This window comes from Psittacula echo, assembly GCF_963264785.1.
Source record: "Psittacula echo genome assembly, chromosome: 14".
Classification (NCBI taxonomy): Eukaryota; Metazoa; Chordata; class Aves; order Psittaciformes; family Psittacidae; genus Psittacula; species Psittacula echo.
Genome location: NC_137750.1, coordinates 10,568,672 through 10,569,060, shown reverse-complemented (window position 1 = coordinate 10,569,060; position 389 = coordinate 10,568,672).

The following is a 389-nucleotide window of genomic DNA, read 5'->3' as shown; positions in this document are numbered from 1 at the left end:
CCCAACAGTGCCAGGGACCATCTGCTTGGCCATCCACATCCCAGCCCAGACCCTTCCTGCAGAGGCTTTGTTTGCATTTGCACCTTGTCCATCCTAGCAGCGCTTGGAGAAGGCAGGGTTTGGGCTGGAAGGGACCTTGTTGGAAGTGTTTCAAGAGATTTGAAGCAGCTGGGCTGGTTCTGGGGAGATTCCTGGGTGGATGCTCCCACCCAAAAAGTGTTTCCACCCACCAGGTCTCCAGCTGCTCTCACCTTGTCACCACGAAATGACTCTGGATGCTTTGTTGACTTAAGATGCCCTTTATTAAACATACTCTGAAAATCCAAAACATGCTCAAAGCAGAGTTCAGAAGCAGCAGTCTGGTTTCTTTCCCTAAATCCCTGACAGCT